We start from the raw sequence: 13,841 nt of genomic DNA, 5'->3' as shown, positions 1-13,841 counted from the left end.
AGTCAAAGAGAGACAGAGAGACAGGTCCTGGGAAAGTAAGAGGTGGACACAGAGGTGCTGGAAGAGACAGAGACAGAGAGACAGTGAAGAGAGACCCAGCCAGCGAAGAGATGGCGGAGGTGGCCCAGCATGGCCCCAGGACGGTTGCAGGATGACTGGCACAGAAAAGGTATGCGGCATATTAGGCCACCTGTCCCCAGAAGGACACAGCCCCTCAAAGGTCAGTGCCAGGCCCGCACTCCCAGCCCAGAAGTGTGCAGACCCCAGATGTCCTTCCACAGCCCCTGTGAGCCCTCACACCAGATATCCAGTCCCCAAATATTCAGAGCCAAATTTGCAGACCCTCAGCCTTGAACTCCAGCTCCAAATTCAGACCTCCCAGTCCCCGGAAATCCATAGCCCATGCTAACCTTAGCCCTAAACATCCATGGCCCCAGTCCTGACCCCCCAGCCCCAGGCAGGTCTCAACCCCAAATATCCAGTCTCTTGGCTCTGACAGCCCAGGTCCCAGATTTCAAGCCTTTAGCTCTGGCATCTAAACCCCACCAAGACTCCAGCCCCAAATGTCGACACTCACTCTCGGGCTGGCCACCAGCCCCGATTCCCAAATATTCAGACCCCGGTCTCCCGGCCCCCCACCTCCCGCGCTCCCACACTCCCCTGCGCCCGTATCCCGGTCCCCTGCCGCGAGGGCACACCTCCAGCCTTCTCCTCTCCCACCTCCCCAAAGTTGGGCGCAGCCCCACTCGCCCCCACTGCCGGGGCCAGAGACCCCACCAGCCTCCCCGCCTCGGGCTCCGGGAGCCCAGGTCCGAAGGTCTCTCGGAAGCATCTCCGTGCCCCGGCGCCCGCCCCGGGCAGGAATCCCCGCCCCCCCATCCCCGCCCCTGCGCCGTCCCGCGGCGCGCACTCACTTTCTGGGGTTTGCGCATCCGCACCGGTCCCGGGAGAAGTGTTTAAAGTTCGGATCCCGAAGCCATGGCCCCCGCGGCGTCCTGGGGAGGGGGCACCGGGGCGGGGGGCGGGGTGGGGGAGATGCCCGGAGCCCTGGGGGGACGGAGCCGGGGGGGGGGGGGGGGGGCGCGAGCAGGGAGCGAGAGTCACTGAGAGACCGGGACAGAGAGAGATCTAGACACCGAGAGACACACAGAGACGGGGGCCGAGCAGAGACAGGGAGATGCAGAGAGAGACACGAAACAGAGACGCGCAAAGAGAGACGGAGACGCGGGAAGCTGGGGACGGAGCTGCGGGCGGGCGACGGCGCAGCGAGCGCGGGGCGGGTGGGCGGCCGCGGGGCCGGGGCGGGGGCGCGGGGCGGCCGGCCTCCTCGCCGCTTGCTCTTCCTCCTCCTCCTCCTCCTCCTCCTCCTCCCTCTGCTCCTCCGCGGCGCGCCGCGCGCCTCCCGCCCTCGCGGCCGCCTGGCCCGGCTCGGCGCGCAGATATATGGAGGCGGCGGCGGCGACGGGCGGCGCGGGGGAGGGGGCGGGAGCGCGATCGATGGAATATAATTTTCCTCAAACTCGGAAAATAAAGTTCAGAGCTGATCAAATTTGAAAACAGATGTCGAATCGCGACTCTAAATAAGGTTCGATCCCGGGACTGAGGGAGTGGGGGTGGGGGGCAGGGGTGGGCGGAGGGGCCCCCCTCCTCTTCGTTCCCGCCCCTCCCAAGGAGGACGCGCAGACAAACGGACGGGGGCGTGAGGTGGAGGCAGCAACTACACGGCCAGGACCCCTGCTGGACACGCAAAACTGGACCCGGACACACACAACCTGGATAGCAGACAGACACAGGGACATACGGACTTAGGGACACACGGATACTGTAACACAGACAGTGCAAACACACACACACACAGGACACATAGCCTAGTGGGCACATGGACACACAGTTGCAGGCAGAGACAGATACACAGACCTACTGTCTGTACCCACAGCACACACATGGATACAGATATACCCAAAGTGGAAATACACAGCCTAAACACGGAGACACACACGCACACAGAGAAGCATATACACAAACAGATGGACACAGCCTACTCTGACCCACAGCCTTTCCCTGATCTACTGGACACACGGACACATACAGATCCATGCTGACATACAGCTTCACTCCACCCCGACACACAAACCCTCACTGACACACAAGCCCAGGGCATGTGGACAGACCCAGAATCACAGGCAGAACCCAGGGTGGGCACACTGACACTCCCCTTCGCACGCCCACTTGGTCCCAGGAGCACACACTCACACCTGCAGTGGCAGAGAAGGGCCCAGCGGATCTGCTCCCCTTGAAATAACAAGTAAACAGCCACCTGCCTCAGGGCCCTGAGATGGGTGTGCCCCCAGCCCCAGAGTTCACCTCCCCTCTGGCTTGGCCCAGCCTGGCCCTGCCCTCACTCTCCATCCTCCTGTTCCCTCCCTGCCCCTTCCTTCCCCTCACCCCTTCTCCCCCTCCCCCTGCAGCTTCCCTCCCTGACTTGTCTCTCCTTCCCAGGTCGGCCCCCACCCCCCAAGCCCCAATGCCACCTTCTCAGGGGAATGCCCTGGGAGTCGCCTGCCTCAGGAGGGGAAAGGGTCGGGGCAAGAGAAGAGTGCCCAGGTGGACATGCCGTGGCCGGGACAGCTCTGGAGAACTCACCATCCCCACCGATGCCTCGGTGCTGAGACTGAGATGGAGGCGCTGGGGGCATGAAGGGAACTTGAGATGGCCTCCAGCTCCACCACCGCTCACCACTCACTCTGGCAAGTCACTAAACTTCTGGAGCCTCAGTTTCCTCATCTGCAAAACAGAGCAGTCATGACAACTACCTCCTAGGGTTGTTGGGGGGGATTACACAGCAGGACACGTGCCGAGCCCTCGGCACCATGCCAAGCACCAAATAAATGCGCACTTACTTTGAGCATTTCTACTTCAGCATAATCAGATTAAAAATACGAAACACTCTGCTCTGCTCGAAAACGAGAATGCCCTCACTTGTCTCTACATGGAACAACCCTCTTTCAAGGAGCCAGCAGGAAGCCGTGCACTCTACCCTTCATTAGGCTGTGCTTGAGGCCCTGCAGGAGAGCCGTGATTCTCCGGGAGTCTATCTAGAACAACCCTGGACTGCACACAGCATCTTGAAGACAGCTCCCCGGCCAGTCTCTGAGACTCATAGCCCTTCACAGTGGAGAGCGTCCTCCAGCCCCTTCCCAGACCATGGAGAGCGTCCTCCAGCCCCTTCCCAGACTGTGGAGAGCATCCTCCAGCCCCTTCCCAGACTGTGGAGAGCGTCCTCCAGCCCCTGCCCAGTGTGGTGCTCGGAATGCCAAGAAGGAGGTTCTGGACCACCCTCTGTGGGGTAGGGCTCCTTCCTCTGCACGTGACACCTGCATGACACCCTTTGGGAGAGAGACAACACCCTCCAGGGGGATATGACACCCTTCAAGAGAACTAGAACACTGTCAGGGTTTGGAGAACATCAACTGGAATGTATTTTATGACCATGAAATGCACGAAAGAGAAAGAACACCTTCTGAGCAGAAAGTACTCAACGCGCTGTAGGTAACACCCTTCAGTAACAGAGCACACCCTCTGGGAAGATACTGCTTACTGAAGGGTACACCACACCCTTCCAGAAAACAGAACAACCTTGGAATTTTAGTGACGCCCACAAGACAGCAAAGAGCATCCGCCAAGAGGACTTTCACTCTTTATCCCTAAGCCCTGCCTCCAGGAGAGAGGAAGGCATCCCAGGGTGTCAGAAACACCCATTAGACTGTAGGTAACACTGGTGAGGGCCTTAAATGCTCAATCGGAGGATATGGAAGACCCCCAAGGAAAGCTCTGATGGCCTCAGTGGCCAGAACCTAACAGGCTGTCCATCACGCTGATGGGCATGTGAAAAACACCCATCTGACAGCTCAGAACCCTCCTTCCTAATTTCTGTAACACCTTTTGGGCTGTGCATCTTTGGGCAATCTGCATTCCCTCTCTGAGCCCCAGGTGGTTGGGAGAATTCATGATAAAGTGGTGCCAAGCCCTGTAAACACATGGTAGGTGCTCAATAAAAGGGAGAATTGTTGCTGTAACACAGCATTCCCACGGAGGGGCATGACACCCGCCCAGGCTGTAAGTCACTTGTTAGCAGTATTGCCAACACCTGTTTACTGAAGGAAGCCTCTCACAGGAGGGGGACCATTAAGCTGTAGTTAACATCCCCAGGGAGGCTGCAATAGCACAAGGCTGTAGTTAACACCCCACTGGGAGGGAACCGCCTCGGGGTGTTTAATGCCCCCTGGAAAAAAGAGAGAGAGAGAGCGCACCCTCTCCATCCTGTAACACCCAGTAGACTGAATCTATTACCCACGAACGAGAGAGAACACCTCTAGGGTCTGTAGCATCCATTAGACTCTCTTTAAACCCCCAACCCGCGAGGAGTGAGAGGGTCCCTCTGTGCAGGCTAACACTGCCCTTTAGATGCTTGGAACACCCTTGAAAGAGGCCGCTGGGTACAGCGAACAGCACTAAAGTGACAGAGGGTGAAACTAGGGTGGGGGTAAGCTGACCCCTCACCCCAAGAATCTATCCCCCTAACCCACTCCCCACCATGGGCCTCCCTGAACCACAGATGCACAAGGCGGGGGGGGGGGGGGGGGGGGGGGGGGAGGGGCTAGGGGCGGGGGGGAGGGGCTGGGGGCTGAACAGGGTCCATGCATAATTCTAATAGCTATGACAATTTACACTTTAACGGTACTTGCTCCAGGCTAGGCACGGGCCTAAACTCTCTACATAGAGTTACATAGAGTCTCTAAATTAACTCATTTAATTCTCATAACAACAACCCTGTAAGGTTCGTGCCATTATTAGCATCATCTCTATTTTACTGATGAGGAAACTGAGGCATGGAAGTCACTTGCCAACTGTTACATAGCTAGTTAGTGTTGGAAGTGGGACCTCAGCCAAAGCAGCCTGGCCCTGGGTTGGTGGCGGGGGGAGGGGGGGAGGCGGGCTGTGTTCCTAACCACTAGGCTATACTAGCCCCCTGTATACACTCCACCCTATCATCCCCAGCCCATGTATTAGACTCCAGTCTCCAGCTCTGATCGACCCCCCACCCCCCGCCAAGCAGAGTCCCCCCTAGCCTGGGTTCCCACCTGGCTTAAGGCTCCCTGAGGGCAGGGCCTGTGTCTGATTCATCTCTGGGTCCCTACTGAGTACAGAGCCTGGCACTGGGAGGGGGAGCTGGGGAGAGTCAAGAAGGGAGGGAGGGGGAAAGGGAAGGAGGGGGAGGACGTTAAAGAGAGCAGGGAGAGGAGGAGGGCAGAAGCAGTAAAGAGGGGTTCAGGGAGGAGGGCAGGCAGTCCTGGGCTCCTAGGGAGGGGGCTGAAGGAGGGCATGGGGAGCAGGCTGGGACTGGGCCAGGCCACACCCAGGGTGTCAGGGATCTCCGAGGGGATCCAGAGCCAAGGCAATCGAGTCTGCTGGGGGAGCGGGAGCAGACAGCATCCTGGCCCCTCCCCCACCCATCCCCCACTCCATCCCCTGGAGGTGGTGGGACAGACAGACAGCCACACAGGCAGACGGGAAGCAGGCAGCCAGAGTGTACACCTGTATAGGGGTGAGGTAGGAACCAGAGAGACGGACCTGGGAGGAGGGTATTGAGAAGACTGCTGGACAGATGGTGGGGGGGCGGGTCCCAGGAAAATGACAGACAGAGTTAGGGCCTGAGGTTGGGGCGGAGAGGACAGAGACAGCAGAGGAGAGTGGCCACATGTGACGGGAGGACAGACAGAGGACATCCCGGGAACTGGCGGACAGATGGACGCCAGAGGGACAGCCGTGCAGGCGCGGCCCGCGAGGCCGGGGCCAGGCCGAGGGCGCGCGCGGTGGCGGCCGGAGCGGGGAGGCGGAGGCCGGGCGAGCGGCGGTGTTTGTGGAGCTGTCGGCTGCGGTGGAATTATGAAAAATAGCAGGCATCGGAGCCGGCCTTCAGCTTCGATTAGGGGAGATGGGACATGACAGGTGCGATCAATACGCAGCCGTTCTATAAAGTGTCAAGTAATGAATCAATTTCGACTAAATTTTCCATTTTTCAGAGGCCGTTCTCCGAGAGAAGAATATCCTCTTTTGTAAAGATATTATTATCGATTTCGGCGGCAATTTGACATCAGGGGTAGTTAATTCCACTCAGAATAAAATTGAAAACACTTGAGAGAGAAAAGAGAGAGGCGAAGAGTGAGACAGAGAGGGAGAGAGGGGGAGGGAGGGAGGGACCGGGAGGAGAGAGAGATGGATGGACAGAGAGACAGAGACAGAGAGATAGAGACAGGGACAGACAGTGAGAGGCTCAGAGAGATGGGGGATGGGGGGAGACAGAGATACGCAGAGACACGGACACACAGAGAGAGAAACTTAGACACCTAAAGCCTAGAGTTAAAGAGAGAGAGAGACAGAGACTGAGAGACACATTCCAAGAGGGAGTCAGAGATAGAGAGACAGGATGAGAGACAGAGAGAGGCTAAGAAGGCGAAACAGAGAGACAAATTAAGAGTGTCTCAGAGGGAAACCTGGATGTTAGAGACTTGCCACGGAGGTGCAAAGAAATGGACAAAGACAAATTCAGAGAAAGAGAAAGAGGCAGGAGAAACTGACAGACAGATGGAAGAGACACAAAAAGTGAGAGACTGAAGTAGAAGCTTAGAGAGCTGGGGAGAGAGATGCTGAGGGGAGCGGAGCGTGAGCAACAGAGAGGAAAGAAAATGGACAGGAGGGGGCAGACAGAAGTGGGGAGGGGGCGGGCAAGGGCAGCCAGGAGAGGGGCAGAGGCTGAGGGCACACAGAGATGGGGGTCTGGGGAGAGCCTTTTGCCCTGCCTGTGTTGTCCCCCAAGTCACTCTGAATGGGGGGAAGTGTGTGTGTGTGAGTGTGTGTGTCACAGTCCAAATTGCAGGCCAGGTTGAGGCAGAGTGTAAGTGGGTGTGTTGTGTGTCTTTGAGCTTCTCTGGGGGACCAGGGGTCTGATCCAGGCCTCCTGGGGTATGACTGGCCTTGTGCTTGGGTTGGGGGGGGGGTGTTCACTGCTGCCTGAGTGTGCCCTTGCATGTTATGACTGAAACTGATTACTTGTGTGTTCCCTGGAATCCATCTGTATGTGCCCCTGTTCCTGTGCCTGCACACGCTGTGGGTCCCTGGCCTTGCAGCCCCATGGGTCTGAGCAGCAGGCAGTGGTGACAGCATTTCTGGTTACTGCCTGTCAGTCCCCCAGCTGAAATCTCCATTTATCCCTGAGCAGGTCACAGGCTGCCTGGAAAAAAGGCAAGAGGGAGCTGGAGTATGGGACCCTTGGGTTCTGAGAGAGAAGGTGGCTGGGGACCCCAACTTCTGGGTCTGAGAGAGGAAAGGGCTGGGGACCCAGACTCCTGGGTCTGAGGGAGGAGGAGGTTGAGGGGCTGGGGACCTAGACTCCTGGGTCTGAGGGAGGAGGGCATGGACACTCATGAACCAGACTGTCTGCAAGGACAGGCAGTGGGGCTGGCTGGGAAGCTCCTCAGCCATCCTGTCAACCTCCCCATCAGAAAAGCCTGTGCCTGCTGCCCCCTAGTGGACATGGAGATTGGGCCAGCTCAGCGACAGGGAACTGGCAGGTCAAGGAACACCGGGAAGGGAAGGCAGAGGGACAGACCCAAACGGCAGCAGAGACAGAGAGATATGGACAGAGATGGACTGAGAGACAGGCGGACACAGACAGGGACAGAGATGACTAGGAGACAGAGAAGTAGGCAGACAGACATTTGAGATACTGGTTGAAAAAGAGAAAGAGGGCGAGAGAGAGAGGACATGGAGACAGGGGCTGAATTAGAGAGGGACAGAGGAAGATGAGAAACAGAGGGGGCTCTGCCCACAGGCAATGGGCAGAGAGTAAGGGTGACAGAGACTGTTGTTGGACAGAGAGAGGCTGGGCTGGTAAGAAGGATTGGAGGCAGATAGTACGAGAGACAGGGACAGGAGCCATGCGGACAGAAGGACAGTGTGACAGAGGCTGGGAGATCTAAAGAAGGGAGATGTAAAGAAGAGAAGACCCAGGAAGCAGGTGGAGAGAAGACAGGCAGACAGAGAGATACAGGATGTACAGATGGACATAGAGAGAAGGACAGAGAAAGAGATGGGCAGACACTCATGTAGTGACAGATGGACACACAGAAATGGGCAACATATTCAGAAAGACAAGAGGTGGACAGAGAAAGACAGGTGGACACACACGGAGAGACAGGCGGACAGGACAAGGCAGGTGGACAGAGGGGTACAGAGAAGCCAGGGCCCCCAAAGCCAAGTGGACACCCCGAGCTGGAGCAGAAAGTGGTATGTGAGGCTGGACCCGGGACTGGGGAAGACTGGCCTGGTGTGGGTTCCAGGCTAGGGGCTTCCCGAGGCACAGCTTTGGATTGGAGCTAGGGACGGGGCTCCCCTGGCCAGGGTCTCTGCCCGCCACCCCCTCCTAATCCCCCCCCCCACCCGGCGGGCTGCCCGGCGGAGGCGACAGATTGAGCGATGAGACGCATTACGCACTTAATCCGCCTGATTGAATGTTTTGCTTTCGCCCAAATTGAAACATTAAACAACACGGGACGAGAAGAGGCGGCCGCAAATCACTCATGAAAGATTCATCTTCTCCCCGGCAGCCGCCACCGCCCGCCTCCATCGCCGCCCGCCCCAGCCGGGAAGCCAAGGGGTGGGGGTGGGGGCTGGGGCAGCACCCCTGCCCGCTCTGCGGGACCCCAGCCCTCACGGCCTGGGGAAGTTCTTCCCGCTGTCTGGCCTCCATCCCACAGGTGGTCTCAGAGACTGGGACCCCAGATCCCTGAACTAGCCTGGGCAGCATGACCTTGGCCCTATCCCTGGCCCTCTCTGGCGGGGAGCCCTTTTTGCCCCCCTGGGGGCCCACATCTCCAGCACCCATCCTGGACCAGCCCAGGACCTTGGGCACGGAGTGGGCTGTGCAGTTAGTTTGGGGCAGGAGGAATGAAGTCCGGGATCCTCTCCCGTTTGCAGGGGGCCTTTCTGGGCTCTGGATCCAGCAGCGGGGGTGGCATCTGGGGGGTGACTCAAAGGGAGGTGGCTCTTATGTCAGGATGAGTGGAAATGGGTCACAGAGAGTGTGTCTGTGTGTTCCCTGCCACTCCAGAGTTCAGGGTGTCTGTCTTGCATGGATGAGTGTACTTTCTGTCTGTCTCCTTCAGCCTGTGTTGTAACTTGCTTTATGGTTGTGCCTGTCTCTCTATCTGTGTGTCACTACCCCTGTGCCTATGTGATCCTGTGTGTGTGGCTGTAACTCCATGGGCCTGAGGATGTCTGTCTGTCTGCCTGTCTCTGAGTGTAACTTTCTCTGTGTGCATCCTGTGTGTGTAGTATTTGTGTGAGTCTGTGTCTATGTGACTTTCAGGGTGTGATTGTGTGTGACTTCCTATGTGTTCATCTGTGGATGCCTATGTGCTTGTGTCTGTCTGTCTGTCTGCCTGGGTTTGTGTCTATGTGTTGCCTGCTCTAGGTCTGTTTGCAGGTCTGCGTTTAACTGTTACACGTCTGGGTCTGTTTTGTGCATCCACATGTCTCTGTGACTATGTCTCTCTTTATCTCTCCCAGTCTCTGGGTGGTTCTCTGTCTGGCAGAGAGGGCATCTGCTGGAGCCAGAGACGAGTCACCAGAAGAAGTGGGGCCCAGGTAGGGAGAAGCTGGGGAGAGAGGAGGCAAGAAAGACAGAGAGAGACAGGACAGCGGTGACGCCTGAGAGCAGGGGAGCAGGGAGCAAGCGCGCGGGAGCTGGGGGGGCGTAGTGGGCGCCACGGCCGGAGCGGGTGATCAATATTCGATTTAGGTTTTAATTCCGGGGCTTTCGGAGCCTGTCAGCCCTGATGTATGAGCTCACACTGGGGCCGCCCAGCCAGCCACCCCATGGATGCCCGTGGCCTGGTGGCCTGTCCTGGCCCCAGCTTCCTTGCCCCACTGGCTGCAGGCTGCGGAAGAGGGGGAAGGGGAGACAGACAAGCCAGGCTGGGGAGGAGGAGGAGGCCCAGTCCAGGGGCAGAGGGCGGGGCTGCACGCACACGTGTGCATGAGTCCACCTGAGTTCACAGTTGAGTTCACGCCTGGTCCCTCCCTCACCTAGTGTACCTGCAAACCCGCTCCTGCCTGCCTGCGCCAGAGACAGACAGGAAGGGGACCCAGGCCACATCCCCAGGGGCCCACAGAGTTCTCAAACACTGTCTCAGGGACACCCTGCTAAAGCCTGTTGGCACTGGTCACACACATCCAGATACACATGTGCCCACACACAAGCCCCAACATTCGCATGTCCACACACATGCCCTTGGACTCAAACACACCTGTGCACACAGAAACAGACACACACATCCACACATATATCCTCTGATATACAGACATGTCCACATACAAGTTCTGACACACACATGTCCACACAGATAACTCCAACACACACAGACACATGGATAAAGGCTCCACATTAATGGGAGCCACATGAGGAAACTGTCTGGCAAGAGACAGCAGAGACAGGGACAGAAAGATGCAAAAACTCAGAGACAGAGATTGACATAGTGACAGAGATGGAAGAGACACAGTCAGACAAAGAGAGCAAGAGAGAAAAACTGAGAGTAGACACAGATGCAAAGACAGAAGCCAAGGGAGGCTGAGAGGAGAGCTGGGGCCAACAGTGGACAGGGATCAGTGTGGGAGGGGGAGCTCTCCCTTCTTCTCCAGATGCCCCCCCAAATCCTGTCTCTCTCTTAGGAAGATGGATCCACCGCCCTCCCTGATGACAATGCTGTCTGCGCAAACTTTAATTAACACTTTGAGTTAATTAGTTCGAGATCATTTAGGAGTAAAATGTTTTTATTAGGGAGGCTGCGAGCCTGTTGATGGATGGGGCGCGATTCGCTCTTCCGCCCGCGGGGACAGCCGGTAAACAGAAATCAATCAGGGGCCTCCCAACCCAGCCCCCCCAGTGCCAAACTCCCAGCCTCGGGCCCAGGAGTCCGTTCTCCCAGCCCCCTCTGCCTCCCAGGACCCAGGAGTCCGGCCCCCTAGGCCCCTCCTCCCTCAGACCCAGGGGTCTATCCCCCAGCCCCTCTTCCCTCAGACCCAAGGGTCCATCCCCCAGCCCCTCCTCCCTCAGACCCAGGGGTCCATCCCCCAGCCCCTCCTCCCTCAGACCCAGGGGTCCATCCCCCAGCCCCTCCTCCCTCAGACCCAGGGGTCCATCCCCCAGCCCCTCCTCCCTCAGACCCAGGGGTCTATCCCCCAGCCCCTCCTCCCTCAGACCCAGGGGTCCAGGCCCCCTGCCCCTCCTCCCTCAGACCCAGGAGTCCAGTCTCCAGCCCCCTCCTCCCTCAGATTCAGAGTTTGGTCCTGAGTCCGCTTCTCTCTCAGGTTTCCGGCCCCCCAGCTTTATCTTCCCCCTCAGGCCCCGGATGGCCCTGACTCATTCAGCTTTGGTCAGAGCCCCCCTACTCCCGCTCCTATCTCAGGCTCTTGGGCACAGAACTAAGGACGGAGTCACTGTTGGGGGCCCCTAGGGCTGGTCAGACCCTTCCCTCAAATCCCTCCCAGGGTCCCTGTCTCCGTCCCCGAAGTTCCTCGTCTCAGCGTCTCTGTCTGCTGCCTCGTCGGTCCCCGAGAGGCCCGGCGGGGGTCGCCCCGCCCGCCCGCTGACGGCTTCATCAGGTGTCCGGGTGGCGGGGCGGGGAGGCCGGGCGGGGGAGGACGGGGGCGGAGGGGGCGGGGGCTCCGGGGCCGATAAATCTTCATCAGGCGGCGGCGGGGGGGCCATTAGGCGCTAATGGGAAGATGGAGGGGCCTGTCGGCCGCGCGGGCCGGGCCTCATTTGTCCTGCTTCCCGCTCCATTGGCCGCCGCCCCCGCCCCGCCCCGCCCCTCCCCCGCCGCCGCCGCCGCCGCCGCCGCAGCCGCGCGCCCCATTTCCGCCCAAACTCTCGGAAGGGATGGGGGGGTAAAAGTAGGGGGGGGCGGCTGGTGCTGGATTGAAGAAAGAGGGAGTTGAGATGCAGGGACTGAGCTAGCAACGGAGGAGGGGGCCTAGGACGTGGAGCGAAGGGGGTTAGGCGGCAGAGGCAGAGTTTAGAACGCGGGCGACTGAGATCGAAAGCAGGCGGAGGGGACGAAGAACGCCGTGGGGAGCGGGGAGACCGTGGAGAAAGTAAACAGAACTCCCTGGGGAAGAAAGGACTCGGGAGGGGGCATCTGGAACTCGAGAGGGGACCTGGAGTGCGGAGGGTGGGCGCTGGAACGCGGGGGCGGGGTGGGGGTGGGTGCAGGACTGGAATTGGGGAGAGGAGCGGCTCGCTGGCTCCGGGGCGGGGGCCGGGCAGGCGCGCGGGCGGCGTCCCTCGAGGCACAGCCGCGGCCCCCGCCCGTCGCCGCCGCTGCCGCCCGCTCCCGGACTCGCGCCCCCCGCGCGTCCACTCTGATTTCTCGGCCCATTTTTCTTCCTCTCCTGTCACTCCGGCGCTCGCCCTCCCGCCGCCCGCTGCCCCGCTGCGCTCTGCTTCCCGCGGGAACCCCCGCCGCAGCCAGCCCGGGGCGCAGCCCGGCTCTGCGCTCAGCGCCCCACTCCCGCCCCACTGGGCCCCCTCAGTCCCCGCCAGAACCACGTATTTTAGGCGTGTGACCCCCAGATCAATCACCTCCGAAATGGACTCTCCCCTTGAAGACCCAAAGGAGGGGCCCAGGCTGGGGGACAGCGCTGGGGCTGGAACCTCCAGACCCCAGGACTAGGTTTGCAGCACTTCTGGCCCCGGTCTCCCATTCCTCCAAAGGAGGCATCTAGACCCACAAACCAAGCATGTGACCCCCCCCCCAGAAACCCCAAGCAGACTGGAGACCCCTAGGATTAGACTTGAGCTGGGTCACCCCAGCCTCATGAATAATAGCCCAGACTCAGAAATGCTGAGGACTGTACCCCCAGCCCAGCCCCATTCACCCCCAAACCTCTAGCCCTAGACACTAAGATAAGGGAGATGGGCCTTAGCCTTAGCCCATCACCCCAAAATAAGCACCGGTAACTCCACGAGTCACCCTTAAAATAGGCATTTATTCCCCCCAGACTCCATCACCCCAAAATTAGGCATCAGGGGCCCCAAAGTTGGCACATCTAAACTAGACCTTCCTCACTGAACCCTGAACAAACATCAGGACCCCAAGATAAATCACCCACGATCTAGACAAATGGACCCCCCAGCTGCTGTCACCTCACTCGGCATGTGACCCCCATTCTCAACCCAAACTAGGAAATGGGACTGAAACTCAGTCACCCCTAAACTGAGCAACCCCTATCTTGATCCCCAGACTCAATCCAAACTTGGGATCTGGGCCCCGCCCGGCCTAAGACTCCCCTAAACTAGCCATCTGGCTCCCCAAACTCAGTTTCCACTAAACCAAGATCAGGAACTCCCACGCAAGTCACCCTGACATTAGTCATCTAGGTCTCTACCGTCACCACCCACCTGGCATCAGGACCTGATCATGGGTGACCCTGACCTAGGCATTTGAACAACCAGCCATTTGAACAATCATCTGGGGTTCCAGATGCTCCCCAACTTGCATCTGGGACCCCAGCATCAGCTGCCCTTAAAATACTCATTTGAGGGGCCGGCCCGGTGGCACAGCAGTTAAGTGCACACGTTCCGCTTTGGTAGCCTGGGGTTCACCAGTTCGGATCTCGGGTGCGGACATGGCACCGCTCAGCAAGCCATGCTGTGGTAGGCGTCCCACATATAAAGTAGAGGAAGATGGACGTGGATGTTAACTCAGGGCTAATCTTCCTCA

Source organism: Equus przewalskii, chromosome 9 (assembly GCF_037783145.1).
Source record: "Equus przewalskii isolate Varuska chromosome 9, EquPr2, whole genome shotgun sequence".
Classification (NCBI taxonomy): Eukaryota; Metazoa; Chordata; class Mammalia; order Perissodactyla; family Equidae; genus Equus; species Equus przewalskii.
The sequence above is the reverse complement of the archived record's forward strand: the minus strand, read 5'-3'. Positions refer to the sequence as shown.